Source organism: Scyliorhinus torazame, chromosome 1, assembly GCF_047496885.1.
Source record: "Scyliorhinus torazame isolate Kashiwa2021f chromosome 1, sScyTor2.1, whole genome shotgun sequence".
NCBI classification, from domain to species: Eukaryota; Metazoa; Chordata; class Chondrichthyes; order Carcharhiniformes; family Scyliorhinidae; genus Scyliorhinus; species Scyliorhinus torazame.
This window is the reverse complement of record NC_092707.1, coordinates 6,887,609-6,913,541: the sequence shown is the minus strand read 5'-3', so window position 1 is coordinate 6,913,541 and position 25,933 is coordinate 6,887,609. Positions and strand designations below refer to the sequence as shown.

General features: G+C 48.9%; 1 protein-coding gene across 1 annotated transcript in view; it reads left to right on the top strand.

Moving 5' to 3' along the window:
• The window catches only part of rimbp2b (RIMS binding protein 2b), an 853,804-nt gene that overhangs the window by 431,001 nt on the left and 396,870 nt on the right, over nucleotides 1-25,933 (top strand). The window lies entirely within an intron of this gene.

Here is a 25,933-nt window from a genome sequence, read left to right as displayed (position 1 = left end):
AGTGTCGGTATAGGGTCGGTATAGTGTCGGTATAGGGTCGGTGTAGTGTCGGTATAGGGTCTGTATAGTTTCGGTATAGGGTCGGAGTAGTGTCGGTATAGTGTCGGTATAGGGTCGGTGTAGTGTCGGTATAGTGTCAGTATAGGGTCTGTATAGTGTCGGTATAGGGTCGGTATAGTGTCTGTATAGGGTCTGTATAGTGTCGGTATAGGGTCGGTATAGTGTCTGTATAGTGTCAGTATAGTGTCGGTGTAGTGTCGGTATAGGGTCTGAATAGTGTCGGTATAGGGTCGGTGTAGTGTCGGTATAGGGTCTGTGTAGTGTCGGTATAGGGTCGGTATAGTGTCTGTATAGTGTCAGTATAGTGTCGGTGTAGTGTCGGTATAGTGTCTGTATAGTGTCGGTATAGGGTCGGTGTAGTGTCGGTATAGTGTCAGTATAGTGTCGGTATAGGATCGGTGTAGTGTCGGTATAGTGTCAGTATAGTGTCGGTGTAGTGTTGGTATAGGATCGGTATAGTGTCAGTATAGTGTCGGTGTAGTGTCGGTATAGTGTCAGTATAGTGTCGGTGTAGTGTCGGTATAGGGTCTGTATAGTGTCAGTATAGTGTCGGTGTAGTGTCGGTATAGTGTCTGTATAGTGTCGGTATAGTGTCGGTATAGGGTCGGTGTAGTGTCGGTATAGTGTCAGTATAGTGTCGGTATAGGATCGGTGTAGTGTCGGTATGGTGTCAGTATAGTGTCGGTGTAGTGTCGGTATAGTGTCAGTATAGTGTCGGTATAGGATCGGTGTAGTGTCGGTATAGTGTCAGTATAGTGTCGGTGTAGTGTTGGTATAGGATCGGTATAGTGTCAGTATAGTGTCGGTGTAGTGTCGGTATAGTGTCAGTATAGTGTCGGTGTAGTGTCGGTATAGGGTCTGTATAGTGTCAGTATAGTGTCGATATAGGATCGGTGTAGTGTCGGTATAGTGTCAGTATAGTGTCGGTGTAGTGTCGGTATAGGATCGGTATAGTGTCAGTATCGTGTCGGTGTAGTGTCGGTATAGTGTCAGTTTAGTGTCGGTGTAGTGTCGGTATAGTGTCAGTATAGTGTCGGTATAGGATCGGTGTAGTGTCGGTATAGTGTCAGTATAGTGTCGGTGTAGTGTTGGTATAGGATCGGTATAGTGTCAGTATAGTGTCGGTGTAGTGTCGGTATAGTGTCAGTATAGTGTCGGTGTAGTGTCGGTATAGGGTCTGTATAGTGTCAGTATAGTGTCGATATAGGATCGGTGTAGTGTCGGTATAGTGTCAGTATAGTGTCGGTGTAGTGTCGGTATAGGATCGGTATAGTGTCAGTATCGTGTCGGTGTAGGGTCTGTATAGTGTCGGTATAGTGTTGGTATAGGGTCGGTGTAGTGTCGGTATAGGGTCTGTACAGTGCCGGTATAGGGTCGGTGTATTGTCGGTATAGTGTCAGTATAGTGTCGTTGTAGTGTCGGTATAGGATCGGTATAGTGTCAGTATAGTATCGGTGTAGTGTCGGTATAGGATCGGTATAGTGTCAGTATAGTGTCGGTGTAGTGTCGGTATAGTGTCAGTATAGTGTCGGTATAGTGTCGGTATAGGATCGGTGTAGTGTCGGTATAGTGTCAGTATAGTGTCGGTGTAGGATCGGTATAGTGTCAGTATAGTGTCGGTATAGGGTCTGTATAGTGTCGGTATAGTGTCGGTATAGTGTCGGTATAGGGTCGTTGTAGTGTCGGTATAGGGTCTGTATAGTGACGGTGTAGTGTCGGTATAGTGTCGGTATAGGGTCTGTATAGTGTCGGTATAGGGTCTGTATAGTGTCGGTATAGGGTCTGTATAGTGTCGGTATAGTGTCCGTATAGGGTCTGTATAGTGTCGGTGTAGTGTCGGTATAGTGTCAGTATAGTGTCGGTATAGGGTCTGTATAGTGTCGGTGTAGTGTCGGTATAGTGTCGGTATAGTGTCGGTATAGTGTCGGTATAGTGTCGGTATAGGGTCTGTATAGTGTCGGTATAGGGTCGGTGTAGTGTCGGTGTAGTGTCGGTATAGTGTCCGTATAAGGTCGGTGTAGTGTCGGTATAGTGTCAGTATAGTGTCGGTATAGGGTCTATATAGTGTCGGTGTAGTGTCGGTATAGTGTCGGTATAGGGTCTGTATAGTGTCGGTATAGTGTCGGTATAGTGTCGGTATAGGGTCTGTATAGTGTCGGTATAGGGTCTGTTTAGTGTCGGTATAGGGTCGGTGTAGTGTCGGTATAGTGTCGGTATAGGGTCTGTATAGTGTCGGTATAGGGTCGGTGTAGTGTCGGTATAGTGTCGGTATAGGGTCTGTATAGTGTCGGTATAGGGTCGGTGTAGTGTCGGTATAGGGTCTGTATAGTGTCGGTATAGGGTCGGTATAGTGTCTGTACAGTGTCGGTGTAGTGTCGGTATAGGGTCTGTATAGTGTCGGTATAGTGTCGGTATAGGGTCGGTGTAGTGTCGGTATAGGGTCTGTATAGTGTCGGTATAGGGTCGGTATAGTGTCTGTATAGTGTCGGTGTAGTGTCGGTATAGGGTCTGTATAGTGTCGGTGTAGTGTCTGTATAGTGTCGGTATAGTGTCGGTATAGGGTCGGTGTAGTGTCGGTATAGTGTCAGTATAGTGTCGGTATAGGATCGGTGTAGTGTCGGTATAGTGTCGGTGTAGTGTCGGTATAGGATCGGTATAGTGTCAGTATAGGTTCGGTGTAGTGTCGGTATAGTGTCAGTATAGTGTCGGTGTAGTGTCGGTATAGGGTCTGTATAGTGTCAGTATAGTGTCGATATAGGATCGGTGTAGTGTCGGTATCGTGTCAGTGTAGTGTCGGTGTAGTGTCGGTATAGGATCGGTATAGTGTCAGTACAGTGTCGGTGTAGGGTCTGTATAGTGTCGGTATAGTGTTGGTATAGGGTCGGTGTAGTGTCGGTATAGGGTCTGTACAGTGTCGGTATAGGGTCGGTGTAGTGTCGGTATAGTGTCAGTATAGTGTCGTTGTAGTGTCGGTATAGGATCGGTATAGTGTCAGTATAGTATCGGTGTAGTGTCGGTATAGGATCGGTATAGTGTCAGTATAGTGTCGGTATAGTGTCAGTATAGTGTCGGTATAGTGTCGGTATAGGATCGGTGTAGTGTCGGTATAGTGTCAGTATAGTGTCGGTGTAGTGTCGGTGTAGGATCGGTATAGTGTCAGTATAGTGTCGGTATAGGGTCTGTATAGTGTCGGTATAGGGTCTGTATAGTGTCGGTATAGTGTCGGTATAGGGTCGTTGTAGTGTCGGTATAGGGTCTGTACAGTGTCGGTGTAGTGTCGGTGTAGTGTCGGTATAGTGTCGGCATAGTGTCGGTAGAGTGTCGGTATAGGGTCGGTGTAGTGTCTGTATAGTGTCGGTATAGTGTCGGTATAGGGTCTGTATAGTGTCGGTATAGTGTCGGTATAGGGTCTGTATAGTGTCGGTATAGGGTCTGTATAGTGTCGGTATTGGGTCTGTTTAGTGTCGGTATAGTGTCTGTATAGTGTCGGTATAGTGTCCGTATAGGGTCTGTATAGTGTCGGTATAGTGTCAGTATAGTGTCGGTATAGTGTCGGTATAGGGTCTGTATAGTGTCGGTGCAGTGTCGGTATAGTGTCGGTATAGTGTCGGTGTAGTGTCGGTATAGTGTCGGTATAGTGTCGGTATAGTGTAGGTATAGGGTCTGTATAGTGTCGGTATAGGGTCGGTGTAGTGTCGGTGTAGTGTCCGTATAGTGTCCGTATAAGGTCTGTATAGTGTCGGTGTTGTGTCGGTATAGTGTCAGTATAGTGTCGGTATAGTTTCGGTATAGGGTCTGTATAGTGTCGGTGTAGTGTCGGTATAGTGTCGGTATAGGGTCTGTATAGTGTCGGTATAGTGTCGGTATAGTGTCGGTATAGGGTCTGTATAGTGTCGGTATAGGGTCTGTATAGTGTCGGTATAGGGTCGGTGTAGTGTCGGTGTAGTGTCGGTATAGGGTCTGTATAGTGTCGGTATAGGGTCGGTGTAGTGTCGGTATAGTGTCGGTATAGGGTCTGTATAGTGTCGGTATAGGGTCGGTGTAGTGTCGGTATAGGATCTGTATAGTGTCGGTATAGGGTCGGTGTAGTGTCGGTATAGTGTCGGTATAGGGTCTGTATAGTGTCGGTATAGGGTCTGTATAGTGTCGGTATTGTGTCGGTATAGTGTCGGTATAGTGTCGGTATAGAGTCTGTATAGTGTCGGTATAGAGTCGGTATAGTGTCTGTATAGTGTCTGTATAGTGTCGGTATAGGGTCTGTATAGTGTCGGTATAGTGTCGGTATAGGGTCGGTGTAGTGTCGGTGTAGTGTCGGTATAGGGTCGGTGTAGTGTCAGTATAGTGTCGGTATAGGGTCTGTATAGTGTCGGTATAGTGTCGGTATAGGGTCTGTACAGTGTCGGTGTAGTGTCGGTATAGGGTCGGTGTAGTGTCGGTATAGTGTCGGTATAGGGTCGGTATAGTGTCAGTATAGTGTCTGTATAGTGTCGGTATAGGGTCGGTATAGGGTCTGTATAGTGTCGGTATAGGGTCTGTATAGTGTCGGTATAGGGTCTGTATAGTGTCGGTATAATGTCGGTATAGTGTCGGTGTAGTGTCGGTGTAGTGTCGGTATAGGGTTGGTGTAGTGTCAGTATAGTGTCGGTATAGGGTCGGTGTAGTGTCGGTGTAGTGTCGGTATAGTGTCGGTGTAGTGTCGGTATAGTGTCGGTATAGTGTCGGTATAGGGTCGGTGTAGTGTCAGTATAGTGTCGGTATAGGGTCGGTATAGTGTCGGTATAGTGTCGGTATAGGGTCGGTATAGGGTCTGTATAGTGTCGGTATAGGGTCTGTATAGTGTCGGTATAGGGTCGGTATAGTGTCGGTATAGTGTCGGCATAGTGTCGGTATAGGGTCGGTATAGTGTCGGTGTAGTGTCGGCATAGGGTCGGTGTAGTGTCGGTATAGTGTCGGTATAGGGTCGGTATAGTGCCGGTGTAGTGTCGGTATAGTGTCGGTATAGGGTCGGTATAGTGCCGGTGTAGTGTCGGTATAGTGTCGGTATAGGGTCTGTATAGTGTCTGTATAGTGTCGGTATAGGGTCGGTATAGGGTCTGTATAGTGTCGGTGTAGTGTCGGTGTAGTGTCGGTATAGGGTCGGTATAGTGTCCGTATAGTGTCGGTATAGGGTCGGTATAGTGTCGGTATAGTGTCGGTATAGGGTCGGTATAGGGTCTGTATAGTGTCGGTATAGTGTCGGTATAGGGTCTGTACAGTGTTGGTGTAGTGTCGGTATAGGGTCGGTGTAGTGTCAGTATAGTGTCGGTATAGGGTCGGTATAGGGTCTGTATAGTGTCGGTATAGGGTCGGTATAGGGTCTGTATAGTGTCGGTATAGTGTCGGTATAGTGTCGGTATAGTGTCGGTATAGGGTCGGTATAGTGTCGGTATAGTGTCGGTATAGTGTCGGTATAGGGTCGGTATAGTGTCGGTGTAGTGTCGGTATAGGGTCGGTATAGGGTCTGTATTGTGTCGGTATAGGGTCTGTATAGTGTCGGTATAGTGTCGGTATAGGGTCGGTATAGTGTCGGTATAGGGTCGGTATAGTGTCGGTATAGTGTCGGTATAGGGTCTGTATAGTGTCTGTATAGTGTCTGTATAGTGTCGGTATAGTGTCGGTATAGGGTCGGTATAGGGTCGGTATAGTGTCGGTATAGGGTCGGTATAGGGTCGGTATAGTGTCGGTACGGTATAGTGTCGGTATAGTGTCGGTATGGGGTCGGTATAGTGTCAGTATAGTGTCAGTATAGTGTCGGTGTAGTGTCGGTATAGGGTCTGTATAGTGTCGGTATAGGGTCGGTATAGTGTCGGTATAGTGTCGGTATAGGGTCGGTATAGTGTCGGTATAGTGTCGGTATAGGGTCGGTATAGTGTCGGTATAGTGTCGGTATAGGGTCGGTGTAGTGTCGGTATAGGGTCTGTATAGTGTCGGTATAGGGTCTGTATAGTGTCGGTATGGGATCGGTATAGTGTCGGTATAGGGTCGGTATAGTGTCGGTATAGGGTCGGTATAGTGTCGGTATAGTGTCGGTATAGTGTCAGTATAGTGTCCGTATAGGGTCGGTATAGGGTCTGTATAGTGTCGCTATAGGGTCGGTATAGTGTCGGTATAGTGTCGGTATAGTGTCGGTATAGTGTCGGTATAGTGTCGGTATAGGGTTGGTATAGTGTCGGTATAGTGTCGGTGTAGTGTCGGTATAGGGTCGGTATAGGGTCTGTATAGTGTCGGTATAGGGTCGGTGTAGTGTCGGTATAGTGTCGGTATAGTGTCGGTATAGGGTCGGTATAGTGTCTGTATAGTGTCGGTATAGTGTCGGTATAGTGTCGGTATTGTGTCGGTATAGGGTCGGTATAGTGTCGGTATAGTGTCGGTATAGGGTCGGTATAGGGTCGGTATAGTGTCGGTGTAGTGTCGGTGTAGTGTCGGTATAGGGTCGGTATAGTGTCGGTATAGTGTCGGTGTAGGGTCGGTATAGTGTCGGTATAGTGTCGGTATAGTGTCGGTATAGGGTCGGTGTAGTGTCGGTATAGGGTCGGTATAGGGTCGGTATAGGGTCGGTATAGTGTCGCTGTAGTGTCGGTATAATGTCGGTATAGTGTCGGTGTAGTGTCGGTATAGGGTCGGTGTAGTGTCGGTATAGTGTTGGTATAGGGTCGGTGTAGTGTCGGTGTAGTGTCGGCATAGTGTCGGTATAGTGTCGGTATAGTGTCGGTATAGGGTCGGTGTAGTGTCAGTATAGTGTCGGTATAGGGTCGGTATAGTGTCGGTATAGTGTCGGTATAGGGTCGGTATAGGGTCTGTATAGTGTCGGTATAGGGTCTGTATAGTGTCGGTATAGTGTCGGTATAGTGTCGGTATAGTGTCGGTATAGGGTCGGTATAGTGTCGGTGTAGTGTCGGCATAGGGTCGGTGTAGTGTCGGTATAGTGTCGGTATAGTGTCGGTATAGGGTCGGTATAGTGCCGGTGTAGTGTCGGTATAGTGTCGGTATAGGGTCGGTATAGTGCCGGTGTAGTGTCGGTATAGTGTCGGTATAGGGTCTGTATAGTGTCTGTATAGTGTCGGTATAGGGTCGGTATAGGGTCTGTATAGTGTCGGTATAGTGTCGGTATAGTGTCGGTATAGTGTCGGTGTAGTGTCAGTATAGTGTCGGTATAGGGTCGGTATAGTGTCGGTATAGGGTCGGTATACTGTCGGTATAGTGTCGGTATAGGGTCGGTATAGGGTCTGTATAGTGTCGGTATAGGGTCTGTACAGTGTCGGTGTAGTGCCGGTATAGGGTCGGTGTAGTGTCAGTATAGTGTCGGTATAGGGTCGGTATAGGGTCTGTATAGTGTCGGTATAGGGTCGGTATAGGGTCTGTATAGTGTCGGTATAGTGTCGGTATAGTGTCGGTATAGTGTCGGTATAGTGTCGGTATAGGGTCGGTATAGTGTCGGTATAGTGTCGGTATAGGGTCGGTATAGTGTCGGTGTAGTGTCGGTATAGGGTCGGTATAGGGTCTGTATTGTGTCGGTATAGGGTCTGTATAGTGTCGGTATAGTGTCGGTATAGGGTCGGTATAGTGTCGGTATAGTGTCGGTATAGGGTCGGTATAGGGTCGGTATAGGGTCGGTATAGTGTCGGTATAGTGTCTGTATAGTGTCTGTATAGTGTCGGTATAGTGTCGGTATAGTGTCGGTATAGGGTCGGTATAGTGTCGGTATAGTGTCGGTATAGGGTCGGTATAGGGTCGGTATAGTGTCGGTATAGGGTCGGTATAGTGTCGGTATAGTGTCGGTATAGTGTCGGTATAGGGTCGGTATAGTGTCGGTATAGTGTCGGTATAGGGTCGGTGTAGTGTCGGTATAGGGTCTGTATAGTGTCGGTATAGGGTCTGTATAGTGTCGGTATGGGGTCGGTATAGTGTCGGTATAGGGTCGGTATAGTGTCGGTATAGGGTCGGTATAGTGTCGGTATAGTGTCGGTATAGTGTCCGTATAGGGTCGGTATAGGGTCTGTATAGTGTCGCTATAGGGTCGGTATAGTGTCGGTATAGTGTCGGTATAGTGTCGGTATAGGGTCGGTATAGTGTCGGTATAGTGTCGGTGTAGTGTCGGTATAGGGTCGGTATAGGGTCTGTATAGTTTCGGTATAGGGTCGGTGTAATGTCGGTATAGTGTCGGTATAGTGTCGGTATAGGGTCGGTATAGTGTCTGTATAGTGCCGGTATAGTGTCGGTATTGTGTCGGTATAGGGTCGGTATAGTGTCGGTATAGTGTCGGTATAGGGTCGGTATAGGGTCGGTATAGTGTCGGTATAGTGTCGGTGTAGTGTCGGTGTAGTGTCGGTATAGGGTCGGTATAGGGTCGGTATAGTGTCGGTATAGTGTCGGTGTAGGGTCGGTATAGTGTCGGTATAGTGTCGGTATAGTGTCGGTATAGGGTCGGTGTAGTGTCGGTATAGGGTCGGTATAGGGTCGGTATAGTGTCGCTGTAGTGTCGGCATAGGGTCGGTATAGGGTCGGTGTAGGGTCGGTGTAGTGTCGGTGTAGTATCGGTCTAGTGTCGGTATAGGGTCGGTATAGTGTCGGTACAGTGTCGGTATAGTGTCGGTGTAGTGTCGGTATAGTGTCGGTATAGGGTCGGTATAGTGTCGGTATAGGGTCGGTGTAGTGTCGGTATAGGGTCGGTATAGGGTCGGTATAGGGTCGGTATAGTGTCGGTATAGTGTCGGTGTAGTGTCGGTGTAGTGTCGGTGTAGTGTCGGTATAGTGTCGGTATAGTGTCGGTATATGGTCGGTATAGTGTCGGTATAGTGTCGGTATAGTGTCGGTATAGTGTCGGTATAGGGTCGGTATAGGGTCGGTTTAGGGTCGGTATAGGGTCGGTATAGGGTCGGTATAGGGTCTGTATAGTGTCGGTATAGTGTCGGTATAGTGTCGGTATAGGGTCGGTATAGTGTCGGTATAGGGTCGGTATAGTGTCGGTATAGTGTCGGTATAGGGTCGGTATAGTGTTGGTATAGTGTCGGTATAGGGTCGGTGTAGTGTCGGTATAGGGTCGGTATAGGGTCTGTATAGTGTCGGTATAGGGTCGGTGTAGTGTCGGTATAGTGTCGGTATAGTGTCGGTATAGTGTCGGTATAGGGTCGGTATAGTGTCGGTATAGTGTCGGTATAGGGTCGGTATAGTGTCGGTATAGGGTCGGTGTAGTGTCGGTATAGGGTCGGTATAGGGTCTGTATAGTGTCGGTATAGGGTCGGTGTAGTGTCGGTATAGTGTCGGTATAGTGTCGGTATAGGGTCGGTATAGTGTCTGTATAGTGTCGGTATAGTGTCGGTATAGTGTCGGTATTGTGTCGGTATAGGGTCGGTATAGGGTCGGTATAGTGTCGGTATAGTGTCGGTATGGGGTCGGTATAGTGTCGGTATAGTGTCGGTGTAGTGTCGGTGTAGTGTCGGTATAGGGTCGGTGTAGTGTCGGTGTAGTGTCGGTGTAGTGTCGGTATAGGGTCGGTATAGTGTCGGTATCGTGTCGGTATAGTGTCGGTATAGGGTCGGTGTAGGGTCGGTATAGGGTCGGTATAGTGTCGCTGTAGTGTCGGTATAGTGTCGGTATAGTGTCGGTGTAGTGTCGGTGTAGTGTCGGTATAGTGTCGGTATAGGGTCGGTATAGTGTCGGTATAGGGTCGGTATAGTGTCGGTATAGGGTCGGTGTAGTGTCGGTGTAGTGTCGGTATATGGTCGGTATAGTGTCGGTATAGTGTCGGTATAGTGTCGGTATAGGGTCGGTATAGGGTCGGTATAGTGTCGGTATAGGGTCGGTATAGTGTCGGTATAGGGCAGGTATAGGGTCTGTATAGTGTCGGTATAGTGTCGGTATAGTGTCGGTATAGGGTCTGTATAGTGTCGGTATAGTGTCGGTATAGGGTCGGTATAGGGTCGGTATAGGGTCGGTGTAGTGTCGGTGTAGTGTCGGTGTAGTGTCGGTATAGTGTCGGTATAGGGTCGGTATAGTGTCGGTATAGTGTCGGTATAGTGTCGGTGTAGTGTCGGTATAGTGTCGGTATAGGGTCGGTATAGTGTCGGTATAGGGTCGGTGTAGTGTCGGTATAGGGTCGGTATAGGGTCGGTATAGTGTCGCTGTAGTGTCGGTGTAGTGTCGGTGTAGTGTCGGTGTAGTGTCGGTGTAGTGTCGGTATAGTGTCGGTATAGGGTCGGTATAGTGTCGGTATAGGGTCGGTATAGTGTCGGTATAGGGTCGGTATAGGGTCGGTGTAGTGTCGGTGTAGTGTCGGTATATGGTCGGTATAGTGTCGGTATAGTGTCGGTATAGTGTCGGTATAGGGTCGGTATAGGGTCGGTATAGGGTCGGTATAGGGTCGGTATAGTGTCGGTATAGGGTCGGTATAGGGTCGGTATAGTGTCGGTATAGTGTCGGTATAGTGTCGGTATAGTGTCGGTATAGGGTCGGTATAGTGTCGGTGTAGGGTCGGTGTAGTGTCGGTATAGGGTCTGTATAGTGTCGGTATAGGGTCTGTATAGTGTCGGTATGGGGTCGGTATAGTGTCGGTATAGGGTCGGTATAGTGTCGGTATAGGGTCGGTATAGTGTCGGTATAGTGTCGGTATAGTGTCGGTATAGTGTCCGTATAGGGTCGGTATAGGGTCTGTATAGTGTCGCTATAGGGTCGGTATAGTGTCGGTATAGTGTCGGTATAGGGTCGGTATAGTGTCGGTATAGTGTCGGTGTAGTGTCGGTATAGGGTCGGTATAGGGTCTGTATAGTGTCGGTATAGGGTCGGTGTAGTGTCGGTATAGTGTCGGTATAGTGTCGGTATAGGGTCGGTATAGTGTCTGTATAGTGTCGGTATAGTGTCGGTATTGTGTCGGTATAGGGTCGGTATAGGGTCGGTATAGGGTCGGTATAGTGTCGGTATAGTGTCGGTATAGGGTCGGTATAGGGTCGGTATAGTGTCGGTATAGTGTCGGTGTAGTGTCGGTGTAGTGTCGGTATAGGGTCGGTATAGGGTCGGTATAGTGTCGGTATAGGGTCGGTATAGTGTCGGTATAGTGTCGGTATAGTGTCGGTGCAGTGTCGGTATAGGGTCGGTATAGGGTCGGTATAGTGTCGCTGTAGTGTCGGTATAGTGTCGGTGTAGTGTCGGTGTAGTGTCGGTATAGTGTCGGTATAGGGTCGGTATAGTGTCGGTATAGGGTCGGTATAGTGTCGGTATAGTGTCGGTATAGGGTCGGTATAGGGTCGGTGTAGTGTCGGTGTAGTGTCGGTATATGGTCGGTATAGTGTCGGTATAGTGTCGGTATAGTGTCGGTATAGGGTCGGTATAGGGTCGGTATAGGGTCGGTATAGTGTCGGTATAGGGTCGGTATAGTGTCGGTATAGGGTCGGTATAGGGTCTGTATAGTGTCTGTATAGTGTCGGTATAGTGTCGGTATAGTGTCGGTATAGGGTCTGTATAGAGTCGGTATAGTGTCGGTATAGTGTCGGTATAGTGTCGGTATAGGGTCGGTATAGGGTCGGTATAGTGTCGGTGTAGTGTCGGTGTAGTGTCGGTATAGTGTCGGTACAGGGTCGGTATAGTGTCGGTATAGTGTCGGTGTAGTGTCGGTATAGTGTCGGTATAGGGTCGGTATAGTGTCGGTATAGGGTCGGTGTAGTGTCGGTATAGGGTCGGTATAGTGTCGCTGTAGTGTCGGTATAGTGTCGGTATAGTGTCGGTGTAGTGTCGGTGTAGTGTCGGTGTAGTGTCGGTATAGTGTCGGTATAGGATCGGTATAGTGTCGGTATAGGGTCGGTATAGGGTCGGTATAGGGTCGGTATAGGGTCGGTGTAGTGTCGGTGTAGTGTCGGTATATGGTCGGTATAGTGTCGGTATAGTGTCGGTATAGTGTCGGTATAGGGTCGGTATAGGGTCGGTATAGGGTCGGTATAGGGTCGGTATAGTGTCGGTATAGTGTCGGTATAGTGTCGGTATAGTGTCGGTATAGTGTCGGTATAGTGTCGGTATAGGGTCGGTATAGTGTCGGTATAGGGTCGGTATAGTGTCGGTATAGTGTCGGTATAGTGTCGGTATAGGGTCGGTGTAGTGTCGGTATAGGGTCTGTATAGGGTCGGTATAGGGTCTGTATAGTGTCGGTATGGGGTCGGTATAGTGTCGGTATAGGGTCGGTATAGTGTCGGTATAGGGTCGGTATAGTGTCGGTATAGTGTCGGTATAGTGTCGGTATAGTGTCCGTATAGGGTCGGTATAGGGTCTGTATAGTGTCGCTATAGGGTCGGTATAGTGTCGGTATAGTGTCGGTATAGTGTCGGTATAGGGTCGGTATAGTGTCGGTATAGTGTCGGTGTAGTGTCGGTATAGGGTCGGTATAGGGTCTGTATAGTGTCGGTATAGGGTCGGTGTAGTGTCGGTATAGTGTCGGTATAGTGTCGGTATAGGGCCGGTATAGTGTCTGTATAGTGTCGGTATAGTGTCGGTGTAGTGTCGGTATAGTGTCGGTGTAGTGTCGGTATAGTGTCGGTATAGTGTCGGTATAGGGTCGGTATAGTGTCGGTATAGGGTCGGTATAGTGTCGGTATAGTGTCGGTATAGGGTCGGTATAGGGTCGGTGTAGTGTCGGTGTAGTGTCGGTATATGGTCGGTATAGTGTCGGTATAGTGTCGGTATAGTGTCGGTATAGTGTCTGTATAGGGTCGGTATAGGGTCGGTATAGGGTCGGTATAGTGTCGGTATAGGGTCGGTATAGTGTCGGTATAGGGTCTGTATAGTGTCTGTATAGTGTCGGTATAGTGTCGGTATAGTGTCGGTATAGGGTCTGTATAGTGTCGGTATAGTGTCGGTATAGTGTCGGTATAGGGTCGGTATAGGGTCGGTATAGTGTCGGTGTAGTGTCGGTGTAGTGTCGGTATAGTGTCGGTACAGGGTCGGTATAGTGTCTGTATAGTGTCGGTGTAGTGTCGGTATAGTGTCGGTATAGGGTCGGTATAGGGTCGGTATAGGGTCGGTGTAGTGTCGGTATAGGGTCGGTATAGGGTCGGTATAGGGTCGGTATAGTGTCGCTGTAGTGTCGGTATAGTGTCGGTATAGTGTCGGTGTAGTGTCGGTGTAGTGTCGGTGTAGTGTCGGTATAGTGTCGGTATAGGATCGGTATAGGGTCGGTATAGTGTCGGTATAGGGTCGGTATAGGGTCGGTGTAGTGTCGGTGTAGTGTTGGTATATGGTCGGTATAGTGTCGGTATAGTGTCGGTATAGGGTCGGTATAGGGTCGGTATAGGGTCGGTATAGGGTCGGTATAGGGTCTGTATAGTGTCGGTATAGTGTCGGTATAGTGTCGGTATAGGGTCGGTATAGTGTCGGTATAGGGTCGGTATAGGGTCGGTATAGTGTCGGTATAGGGTCGGTATAGTGTCGGTATAGGGTCGGTGTAGTGTCGGTATAGGGTCTGTATAGTGTCGGTATAGGGTCTGTATAGTGTCGGTATGGGGTCGGTATAGTGTCGGTATAGGGTCGGTATAGTGTCGGTATAGGGTCGGTATAGTGTCGGTATAGTGTCGGTATAGTGTCGGTATAGTGTCGGTATAGTGTCCGTATAGGGTCGGTATAGGGTCTGTATAGTGTCGCTATAGGGTCGGTATAGTCTCGGTATAGTGTCGGTATAGTGTCGGTATAGGGTCGGTATAGTGTCGGTATAGTGTCGGTGTAGTGTCGGTATAGGGTCGGTATAGGGTCTGTATAGTGTCGGTATAGGGTCGGTGTAGTGTCGGTATAGTGTCGGTATAGTGTCGGTATACGGTCGGTATAGTGTCTGTATAGTGTCGGTATTGTGTCGGTATAGGGTCGGTATAGGGTCGGTATAGTGTCGGTATAGTGTCGGTATAGGGTCGGTATAGTGTCGGTATAGTGTCGGTGTAGTGTCGGTATAGGGTCGGTATAGGGTCGGTATAGGGTCGGTATAGTGTCGGTGTAGTGTCGGTATAGGGTCGGTATAGGGTCGGTATAGTGTCGGTATAGTGTCGGTATAGGGTCGGTGTAGTGTCGGTATAGGGTCGGTATAGGGTCGGTATAGTGTCGGTATAGTGTCGGTATAGTGTCGGTATAGTGTCGGTGTAGTGTCGGTGTAGTGTCGGTGTAGTGTCGGTATAGTGTCGGTATAGGGTCGGTGTAGTGTCAGTATAGTGTCGGTATAGGGTCGGTATAGTGTCGGTATAGTGTCGGTATAGGGTCGGTATAGGGTCTGTATAGTGTCGGTATAGGGTCTGTATAGTGTCGGTATAGGGTCGGTATAGTGTCGGTATAGTGTCGGTATAGTGTCGGTATTGGGTCGGTATAGTGTCGGTGTAGTGTCGGCATATGGTCGGTGTAGTGTCGGTATAGTGTCGGTACAGGGTCGGTATAGTGCCGGTGTAGTGTCGGTATAGTGTCGGTATAGTGTCGGTATAGGGTCGGTATAGTGCCGGTGTAGTGTCGGTATAGTGTCGGTATAGGGTCTGTATAGTGTCTGTATTGTGTCTGTATTGTGTCGGTATAGGGTCGGTATAGGGTCTGTATAGTGTCGGTATAGTGTCGGTATAGTGTCGGTATAGTGTCGGTGTAGTGTCGGTGTAGTGTCAGTATAGTGTCGGTATAGGGTCGGTATAGTGTCGGTATAGGGTCGGTATAGTGTCGGTATAGTGTCGGTATAGGGTCGGTATAGTGTCGGTATAGGGTCTGTACAGTGTCGGTGTAGTGTCGGTATAGGGTCGGTGTAGTGTCAGTATAGTGTCGGTATAGGGTCGGTATAGGGTCTGTATAGTGTCGGTATAGGGTCGGTATAGGGTCTGTATAGTGTCGGTATAGTGTCGGTATAGTGTCGGTATAGGGTCGGTATAGTGTCAGTATAGTGTCGGTATAGGGTCGGTATAGTGTCGGTATAGTGTCGGTATAGGGTCGGTATGGTGTCGGTGTAGTGTCGGTATAGGGTCGGTAAAGGGTCTGTATTGTGTCGGTATAGGGTCTGTATAGTGTCGGTATAGTGTCTGTATAGTGTCGGTATAGTGTCGGTATAGGGTCGGTATAGGGTCGGTATAGTGTCGGTATAGTGTCGGTATAGGGTCGGTATAGGGTCGGTATAGTGTCGGTATAGTGTCGGTATAGGGTCGGTGTAGTGTCGGTGTAGTGTCGGTATAGTGTCGGTGTAGGGTCTGTATAGGGTCTGTATAGTGTCGGTATAGTGTCGGTATAGGGTCGGTATAGTGTCGGTATAGTGTCGGTATAGTGTCGGTATTGGGTCGGTATAGTGTCGGTGTAGTGTCGGCATAGGGTCGGTGTAGTGTCGGTATAGTGTCGGTACAGGGTCGGTATAGTGCCGGTGTAGTGTCGGTATAGTGTCGGTATAGTGTCGGTATAGGGTCGGTATAGTGCCGGTGTAGTGTCGGTATAGTGTCGGTATAGGGTCTGTATAGTGTCTGTATTGTGTCTGTATTGTGTCGGTATAGGGTCGGTATAGGGTCTGTATAGTGTCGGTATAGTGTCGGTATAGTGTCGGTATAGTGTCGGTGTAGTGTCGGTGTAGTGTCAGTATAGTGTCGGTATAGGGTCGGTATAGTGTCGGTATAGGGTCGGTATAGTGTCGGTATAGTGTCGGTATAGGGTCGGTATAGTGTCGGTATAGTGTCGGTATAGGGTCTGTACAGTGTCGGTGTAGTGTCGGTATAGGGTCGGTGTAGTGTCAGTATAGTGTCGGTATAGGGTCGGTATAGGGTCTGTATAGTGTCGGTATAGGGTCGGTATAGGGTCTGTATAGTGTCGGTATAGTGTCGGTATAGTGTCGGTATAGGGTCGGTATAGTGTCAGTATAGTGTCGGTATAGGGTCGGTATAGTGTCGGTATAGTGTCGGTATAGGGTCGGTATGGTGTCGGTGTAGTGTCGGTATAGGGTCGGTAAAGGGTCTGTATTGTGTCGGTATAGGGTCTGTATAGTGTCGGTATAGTGTCTGTATAGTGTCGGTATAGTGTCGGTATAGGGTCGGTATAGGGTCGGTATAGTGTCGGTATAGTGTCGGTATAGGGTCGGTATAGGGTCGGTATAGTGTCGGTATAGTGTCGGTATAGGGTCGGTGTAGTGTCGGTGTAGTGTCGGTATAGTGTCGGTGTAGGGTCTGTATAGGGTCTGTATAGTGTCGGTATAGTGTCGGTATAGGGTCGGTATAGGGTCGGTATAGGGTCGGTATAGGGTCGGTATAGGGTCGGTATAGTGTCGGTATAGTGTCGGTATAGGGTCGGTGTAGTGTCGGTGTAGTGTCGGTATAGTGTCGGTATAGGGTCTGTATAGGGTCTGTGGAGTGTCTGTATAGTGTCGGTATAGTGTCGGTATAGTGTCGGTATAGGGTCTGTATAGTGTCGGTATAGTGTCGGTATAGTGTAGGTATAGGGTCGGTATAGGGTCTGTATAGTGTCGGTATAGTGTCGGTATAGTGTCGGTATAGGGTCGGTATAGTGTCGGTATAGGGTCGGTATAGTGTCGGTATAGTGTCGGTATAGGGTCGGTATAGTGTCGGTATAGTGTCGGTATAGTGTCGGTATAGTGTCGGTATAGTGTCGGTATAGTGTCGGTATAGTGTCGGTATAGGGTCGGTATAGTGTCGGTATAGTGTCGGTGTAGTGTCGGTATAGTGTCGGTATAGTGTCGGTATAGGGTCGGTATAGTGTCGGTATAGTGTCGGTATAGTGTCGGTGTAGTGTCGGTATAGTGTCGGTATAGTGTCGGTATAGTGTCGGTATAGGGTCGGTGTAGTGTCGGTATAGGGTCGGTATAGGGTCGGTATAGGGTCGGTATAGTGTCGGTGTAGTGTCGGTGTAGTGTCGGTGTAGTGTCGGTATAGTGTCGGTATAGTGTCGGTATAGTGTCGGTATAGTGTCGGTATAGTGTCGGTATAGTGTCGGTATAGTGTCGGTATAGGGTCGGTATAGGGTCGGTATAGTGTCGGTATAGGGTCGGTATAGTGTCCGTATAGGGTCTGTATAGTGTCGCTATAGGGTCGGTATAGTGTCGGTATAGTGTCGGAATAGTGTCGGTATAGGGTCGGTATAGTGTCGGTATAGTGTCGGTGTAGTGTCGGTATAGGGTCGGTATAGGGTCTGTATAGTGTCGGTATAGGGTCGGTGTAGTGTCGGTATAGTGTCGGTATAGTGTCGGTATAGGGTCGGTATAGTGTCTGTATAGTGTCGGTATAGTGTCGGTATTGTGTCGGTATAGGGTCGGTATAGTGTCGGTATTGGGTCGGTATAGTGTCGGTGTAGTGTCGGCATAGGGTCGGTGTAGTGTCGGTATAGTGTCGGTACAGGGTCGGTATAGTGCCGGTGTAGTGTCGGTATAGTGTCGGTATAGTGTCGGTATAGGGTCGGTATAGTGCCGGTGTAGTGTCGGTATAGTGTCGGTATAGGGTCTGTATAGTGTCTGTATAGTGTCGGTATAGGGTCGGTATAGGGTCTGTATAGTGTCGGTATAGTGTCGGTATAGGGTCTGTATAGTGTCGGTATAGTGTCGGTATAGTGTCGGTGTAGTGTCGGTATAGGGTCGGTATAGTGTCGGTATAGGGTCGGTATAGTGTCGGTATAGTGTCGGTATAGGGTCGGTATAGGGTCGGTATAGTGTCGGTATAGGGTCTGTACAGTGTCGGTGTAGTGTCGGTATAGGGTCGGTGTAGTGTCAGTATAGTGTCGGTATAGGGTCGGTATAGGGTCTGTATAGTGTCGGTATAGGGTCGGTATAGGGTCTGTATAGTGTCGGTATAGTGTCGGTATAGTGTCGGTATAGGGTCGGTATGGTGTCAGTATAGTGTCGGTATAGGGTCGGTATAGTGTCGGTATTGTGTCGGTATAGGGTCTGTATAGTGTCGGTGTAGTGTCGGTATAGGGTCGGTAAAGGGTCTGTATTGTGTCGGTATAGGGTCTGTATAGTGTCGGTATAGTGTCTGTATAGTGTCGGTATAGTGTCGGTATAGGGTCGGTATAGGGTCGGTATAGTGTCGGTATAGTGTCGGTATAGGGTCGGTATAGGGTCGGTATAGTGTCGGTATAGTGTCGGTATAGGGTCGGTGTAGTGTCGGTGTAGTGTCGGTATAGTGTCGGTATAGGGTCTGTATAGGGTCTGTATAGTGTCGGTATAGTGTCGGTATAGGGTCGGTATAGGGTCGGTATAGGGTCGGTATAGGGTCGGTGTAGTGTCGGTATAGTGTCGGTATAGGGTCTGTATAGGGTCTGTAGAGTGTCTGTATAGTGTCGGTATAGTGTCGGTATAGTGTCGGTATAGGGTCTGTATAGTGTCGGTATAGTGTCGGTATAGTGTAGGTATAGGGTCGGTATAGGGTCTGTATAGTGTCGGTATAGTGTCGGTATAGGGTCGGTATAGTGTCGGTATAGGGTCGGTATAGTGTCGGTGTAGGGTCGGTATAGTGTCGGTATAGTGTCGGTATAGTGTCGGTATAGGGTCGGTATAGTGTCGGTATAGTGTCGGTATAGGGTCGGTATAGGGTCGGTATAGTGTCGGTATAGTGTCGGTATAGTGTCGGTATAGGGTCGGTATAGGGTCGGTATAGTGTCGGTATAGTGTCGGTATAGGGTCGGTATAGTGTCGGTATAGAGTCTGTATAGTGTCGGTATAGGGTCTGTATAGTGTCGGTGTAGTGTCGGTATAGTGTCGGTATAGGGTCGGTATAGGGTCGGTATAGTGTCGGTATAGGGTCGGTATAGGGTCGGTATAGTGTCGGTATAGTGTCGGTATAGTGTCGGTATATGGTCGCTATAGTGTCGGTATAGTGTCGGTATAGTGTCGGTATAGTGTCGGTGTAGTGTCGGTATAGGGTCGGTATAGGGTCGGTATAGTGTCGGTATAGTGTCGGTATAGTGTCGGTGTAGTGTCGGTATAGTGTCGGTATAGTGTCGGTATCGTGTCGGTATAGTGTCGGTATAGTGTCGGTGTAGGGTCGGTGTAGTGTCGGTATAGGGTCGGTATAGGGTCGGTATAGGGTCGGTATAGTGTCGCTGTAGTGTCGGTGTAGTGTCGGTGTAGTGTCGGTGTAGTGTCGGTATAGTGTCGGTATAGGGTCGGTATAGTGTCGGTATAGTGTCGGTATAGGGTCGGTATAGGGTCGGTATAGGGTCGGTATAGGGTCGGTATAGTGTCGGTAAATGGTCGCTATAGTGTCGGTATAGTGTCGGTATAGTGTCGGTATAGTGTCGGTATAGGGTCGGTATAGGGTCGGTATAGTGTCGGTATAGGGTCGGTATAGTGTCGGTATTGTGTCGGTATAGGGTCGGTATAGTGTCGGTATAGGGTCGGTATAGGGTCTGTATAGTGTCGGTATAGTGTCGGTATAGTGTCGGTATAGGGTCTGTATAGTGTCGGTATAGTGTCGGTATAGTGTCGGTATAGTGTCGGTATAGTGTCGGTATAGGGTCGGTATAGGGTCAGTATAGTGTCGGTGTAGTGTCGGTATAGTGTCGGTATAGGGTCGGTATAGTGTCGGGAGAGGGTCGGTATAGTGTCGGTATAGTGTCGGTATAGTGTCGGTGTAGTGTCGGTATAGGGTCGGTATAGTGTCGGTATAGTGTCGGTATAGGGTCGGTATAGTGTCGGTATAGGGTCGGTATAGGGTCGGTATAGTGTCGGTATAGGGTCTGTATAGTGTCTGTATAGTGTCGGTATAGGGTCTGTATAGTGTCGGTATAGTGTCGGTATAGTGTCGGTATAGTATCGGTATAGGGTCTGTATAGTGTCGGTATAGTGTCAGTATAGTGTCGGTATAGAGTCGGTATAGTGTCGGTATAGTGTCGCTATAGGGTCGATATAGGGTCGGTATAGTGTCGGTATAGTGTCGGTATAATGTCGGTATAGTGTCGGTGTAGTGTCGGTGTAGTGTCGGTATAGTGTCGGTATAGGGTCGGTATAGTGTCGGTATAGTGTCGGTATAGGGTCGGTATAGTGTCGGTGTAGTGTCGGTATAGGGTCTGTATTGTGTCGGTATAGGTTCTGTATACTGTCGGTATAGTGTCGGTATAGTGTCGGTATAGGGTCGGTATAGTGTCGGTATAGGGTCGGTATAGGGTCGGTATAGTGTCGGTATAGTGTCGGTATAGGGTCGGTGTAGTGTCGGTGTAGTGTCGGTATAGTGTCGGTATAGGGTCGGTATAGGGTCTGTATAGTGTCGGTATAGTGTCGGTATAGTGTCGGTATAGGGTCGGTATAGGGTCGGTATAGTGTCGGTATAGGGTCGGTATAGGGTCGGTATAGTGTCGGTATAGTGTCGGTATAGGGCCGGTGTAGTGTCGGTGTAGTGTCGGTATAGTGTCGGTATAGGGTCTGTATAGGGTCTGTAGAGTGTCTGTATAGTGTCGGTATAGTGTCGGTATAGTGTCGGTATAGGGTCTGTATAGTGTCGGTATAGTGTCGGTATAGTGTAGGTATAGGGTCGGTATAGGGTCTGTATTGTGTCGGTATAGTGTCGGTATAGTGTCGGTATAGTGTCGGTATAGTGTCGGTATAGGGTCGGTATAGTGTCGGTATAGTGTCGGTATAGTGTCGGTATAGTGTCGGTATAGGGTCGGTATAGTGTCGCTGTAGTGTCGGTATAGTGTCGGTGTAGTGTCGGTGTAGTGTCGGTATAGGGTCGGTATAGTGTCGGTATAGTGTCGGTATAGTGTCGGTATAGGGTCGGTATAGTGTCGGTATAGGGTCGGTATAGGGTCGGTATAGGGTCGGTATAGTGTCGGTGTAGTGTCGGTATATGGTCGCTATAGTGTCGGTATAGTGTCGGTATAGTGTCGGTATAGTGTCGGTATAGGGTCGGTATAGGGTCGGTATAGTGTCGGTATAGGGTCGGTATAGTGTCGGTATTGTGTCGGTATAGTGTCGGTATAGGGTCGGTATAGGGTCTGTATAGTGTCGGTATAGTGTCGGTATAGTGTCGGTATAGTGTCGGTATAGGGTCTGTATAGTGTCGGTATAGTGTCGGTATAGTGTCGGTATAGGGTCGGTATAGGGTCAGTATAGTGTCGGTATAGTGTCGGTGTAGTGTCGGTATAGGGTCGGTATAGTGTCGGGAGAGGGTCGGTATAGTGTCGGTATAGTGTCGGTATAGTGTCGGTGTAGTGTCGGTATAGTGTCGGTATAGGGTCGGTATAGTGTCGGTATAGGGTCGGTATAGGGTCGGTATAGGGTCGGTATAGGGTCGGTATAGTGTCGGTATAGGGTCTGTATAGTGTCTGTATAGTGTCGGTATAGGGTCTGTATAGTGTCGGTATAGTGTCAGTATAGTGTCGGTATAGTGTCGGTATAGTGTCGGTATAGGCTCTGTATAGTGTCGGTATAGTGTCGGTATAGTGTCGGTATAGTGTCGGTATAGTGTCGCTATAGGGTCGATATAGGGTCGGTATAGTGTCGATATAGTGTCGGTATAATGTCGGTATAGTGTCGGTGTAGTGTCGGTATAGTGTCGGTATAGGGTCGGTATAGTGTCGGTATAGGTTCGGTGTAGTGTCGGTATAGTGTCGGTGTAGTGTCGGTATAGTGTCGGTATAGGGTCGGTATAGTGTCGGTATAGGGTCGGTATAGTGTCGGTATAGTGTCGGTATAGGGTCGGTATAGTGTCGGTATAGGGTCGGTATAGGGTCGGTATAGTGTCGGTATAGGGTCTGTATAGTGTCGGTATAGTGTCGGTATAGGGTCGGTATAGGGTCGGTATAGTGTCGGTATAGGGTCTGTATAGTGTCGGTATAGTGTCGGTATAGGGTCGGTATAGGGTCGGTATAGTGTCGGTATAGGGTCGGTATAGGGTCGGTATAGTGTCGGTATAGTGTCGGTATAGTGTCGGTATAGTGTCGGTATAGGGTCGGTATAGGGTCGGTATAGTGTCGGTATAGGGTCGGTATAGTGTCGGTATAGGGTCGGTATAGTGTCGGTATAGGGTCTGTATAGGGTCGGTATAGGGTCGGTATAGTGTCGGTATAGTGTCGGTATAGGGTCGGTATAGTGTCGTTATAGGGTCGGTATAGTGTCGGTATAGTGTCGGTATAGGGTCGGTATAGTGTCGGTATAGGGTCTGTATAGTGTCGGTATGGGGTCGGTATAGGGTCGGTATAGTGTCGGTATAGGGTCGGTATAGTGTCGGTATAGGGTCGGTGTAGTGTCGGTATAGTGTCGGTATAGTGTCGGTATAGGGTCGGTATAGTGTCGTTGTAGTGTCGGTATAGGGTCGGCATAGTGTCGGTATAGTGTCGGTATAGGTTCGGTATAGTGTCGGTATAGGGTCGGTGTAGTGTCGGTATAGGGTCGGTATAGGGTCTGTATAGTGTCGGTATAGGGTCGGTGTAGTGTCGGTATAGTGTCGGTATAGTGTCGGTATAGGGTCGGTATAGTGTCGGTGTAGTGTCGGTGTAGTGTCTGTATAGTGTCGGTATAGGGTCGGTATGGGGTCGGTATAGTGTCGGTATAGGGTCGGTATAGGGTCGGTATAGGGTCGGTATAGGGTCGGTATAGCGTCGGTATAGCGTCGGTATAGGGTCGGTATAGTGTCGCTGTAGTGTCGGTATAGGGTCGGTATAGTGTCGGTATAGGGTCGGTATAGGGTCGGTATAGGGTCGGTATAGGGTCGGTATAGTGTCGGTATAGTGTCGGTATAGGGTCGGTATAGTGTCGGGAGAGGGTCTGTATAGTGTCGGTATAGGGTCGGTATAGGGTCGGTATAGTGTCGGTATAGTGTCGGTGTAGTGTCGGTATAGTGTCGGTATAGGGTCGGGAGAGGGTCGGTATAGTGTCGGTATAGTGTCGGTATAGTGTCGGTGTAGTGTCGGTATAGTGTCGGTATAGTGTCGGTATAGGGTCGGTATAGTGTCGGTATAGGGTCGGTATAGTGTCGGTATAGGGTCGGTATAGGGTCGGTATAGTGTCGGTATAGTGTCGGTATAGGGTCGGTATAGGGTCGGTATAGTGTCGGTATAGGGTCTGTATAGTGTCTGTATAGTGTCGGTATAGGGTCTGTATAGTGTCGGTATAGTGTCAGTATAGTGTCGGTATAGTGTCGGTATAGGGTCGGTATAGTGTCGGTATAGTGTCGGTATAGTGTCGGTATAGGGTCGGTATAGGGTCGGTATAGGGTCGGTATAGTGTCGGTGTAGTGTCGGTATAGTGTCGGTATAGGGTCGGTGTAGTGTCGGTGTAGTGTCGGTGTAGGGTCGGTATAGTGTCGGTATAGGGTCGGTATAGTGTCGGTATAGGGTCGGTATAGGGTCGGTATAGGGTCGGTATAGGGTCGGTATAGTGTCGGTATAGGGTCGGTATAGTGTCGGTGTAGTGTCGGTGTAGTGTCGGTATAGGGTCGGTATAGTGTCGGTATATTGTCGGTATAGTGTCGGTATAGTGTCGGTGTAGTGTCGGTATAGTGTCGGTATAGGGTCGGTATAGTGTCGGTATAGTGTCGGTATAGTGTCGGTATAAGGTCGGTGTAGTGTTTTGGAAGAAGCCAATTGGATCACTTGGAATTCTTTCCAATGCAGGTGAGGCTGGAATGTAACTTGATCCCACAGAGGTGAGAGCAGTAGCCACGCAGTCAGTATTATCCCTAAACGGTAGCACAATGACTAGCACTGCTGCCTCACAGCTCCAGGGTCCCAGGTTCGATTCCGGCTTGGGTCACTGTCTGTGTGGAGTCTGCACGTCCTCCCCGTGTCTGTGTGGGTTTCCTCCGGTTGTTCCGGTTTCCTCCCATAGTCCAAAGATGTGCAGGTTAGGCGGATTGGCCGTGCCAAACTGCCCTCAATGTCCAATTAAAGGTTGGATGGGATTACTGGGCTACGGGGATAGGGTGGAGGCTGCTCTTTCCAAGAGCTGGTGCAGACTCGATGGGCTGAATGGCCTCCTTCTGCACTGTAAATTCTATGATTCTATGAACTTTGTTGCAGTGTTATTGTACGGCTACCTGTGACACTAATAAAGGTCATTATGTTCCCACTCCCGTTAGTTGTGACAAAGAACTCGAAACTCTGTGTTCTTTTCTTGCTCAGTGGGCTGCACAGCTGGTTGGTGATGCAGAGCGAGGCCAGGAGCGCGGGTTCAGTTCCCGTACCGGCTGAGGTTACTCATGAAGGCCCCTCCCTCTCAACCTCGCTCCTCAGGTTAAATCACCACCAGTCAGCTCCCCCCCCTCCAAGGGGAACGCAGCCTGGGACCACGGCGACTTTATCTTGCCTTACAGATGCTGGCAACGCGCTCCGTTTTTCCAGCGTCCTCTGTTCAGGTTTCGGATTCCAGCTCCGGTATTTTGCCTGTTTTGTTCTGACCGTATTATCCCTTCCCACCGTCATCGCTGTGGTGACTCACAGGCACGCAACAAACATATCCTTCCGGGCTTTTCCATTCGGATTAGAAAGACGGTCACTGAACCCGGGGCCGCTGTTTCCAAACAATCCCACAATGAGGAGCAAGGGAACATAAAATGTTTTTCAAACAGTTTTGTCCAAGAATGGGGATGAGAAAAGTAGCAGCCATGAGTGAATGGCGGAGCTGACTCGATGGGCCGAGTGGCCTCACTCTGCTCCTCTGTCTTATGGTCTAATGGTCATTTGAAGTTGCCCAACTGAGTTATATTTCAATATAATCCAGGTCTTGTCTAACAAAATGAATCTTCAAAACCTTTAATTAAATTGATAAAGATTGTGAAAAGCAATCACCTGCCCTCTGCATCTGCAGTGAATGTGATTATGAGGAAATAAATCTCTCTTTGAGTCTACCTCCGCAAACCCCGTGACTTATCTTTTTATTAAATTCAGTCAAAAGAAGAATTTTCCTTTGCACTGTATCTTATCGCATCTTCCAGAAACATCCTGGAGCAGGTCACGTCCAATTAATCACCTTTCAAAGACACCCTCTGGTGCATTGTGGGAAGCGGGGCAGCCATTTTAGGCACAGGAGGATTTCACAGTTCACTCAATCTGGTTTTGTTTGAGAAATGAATTTGACTGGGACATGCAGAATTCGTTAACATACAGCTGATCTTGCACTCGGAGGTCGCAATTTAACATTTCTTCTGAAAGAATGCTCCTTCAGCAGTACAACACTCCCTCAGTACTGACTCTCTGACAGTGCGGCACTCCCTCAGTACTGACCCTCTGACAGTGCAGCACTCCCTCAGTACTGACCCTCTGACAGTGCAGCACTCCCTCAGTACTGACCGTCTGACAGTGCGGCACTCCCTCAGTACTGACCCTCTGACAGTGCGGCACTCCCTCAGTACTGACCCTCTGACAGTGCGGCACTCCCTCAGTACTGACCCTCTGACAGTGCGGCACTCCCTCAGTACTGACCCTCTGACAGTGCGGCACTCCCTCAGTACTGACTATCTGACAGTGCAGCACTCCCTCAGTACTGACCCTCTGACAGTGCAGCACTCCCTCAGTACTGACCCTCTGACAGTGCGGCACTTCCTCAGTACTGACCCTCTGACAGTGCGGCACTCCCTCAGCACTGACCTTCTGACAGTGCGGCTCTCCCTCGGTACTGACCCTCTGACAGTGCGGCACTCCCTCAGTACTGACCGTCTGACAGTGCAGCACTCCCTCAGTACTGACCGTCTGACAGTGCGGCACTCCCTCAGCACTGACCTTCTGACAGTGCAGCACTCCCTCAGTACTGATCCTCTGACAGTGCGGCTCTCCCTCAGTACTGACCCTCTGACAGTGCGGCACTCCCTCAGTACTGACCGTCTGACAGTGCGGCGCTCCCTCAGTACTGACCCTCTGACAGTGCGGCACTCCCTCAGTACTGACCCTCTGACAGTGCGGCACTCCCTCAGTACTGACTCTC